Here is a 470-nt window from a genome sequence, read left to right on the forward strand (position 1 = left end):
CTCTCACTCACCCACCACCCTCTCACTCACCCACTCACCATCTCACTCACCCCACACACCCTCTCACTCACCCACTCACCCTCTCACTCACCCACTCACCTTCTCACTCACCCACACACCCTCTCACTCACCCACACACCCTCTCACTCACCCACACACCCTCTCACTCACCCACTCACCCTCTCACTCACCCACTCACCCTCTCACTCACCCACACACCCTCTCACTTACCCACACACCCTCTCACTCACCCACCCACCCACCCACCGTCTCTTTCACCCACCCTCTCACCCACCCTCTCTTTCACCCACCCACTCACCCTCTCACTCACCCACTCACCTTCTCACTCACCCACACACCCACTCACTCACTCACTCACCCACCCTCTCTTTCACCCACCCTCTCACCCACCCTCTCTTTCACTCACCCACCCACCCGCTCACCTCTCCTTCACCCACCCACCCACCCAC

Source organism: Lampetra fluviatilis, unplaced genomic scaffold (assembly GCF_964198595.1).
Source record: "Lampetra fluviatilis unplaced genomic scaffold, kcLamFluv1.1 SCAFFOLD_1137, whole genome shotgun sequence".
In the NCBI taxonomy this organism is placed as follows: domain Eukaryota; kingdom Metazoa; phylum Chordata; class Hyperoartia; order Petromyzontiformes; family Petromyzontidae; genus Lampetra; species Lampetra fluviatilis.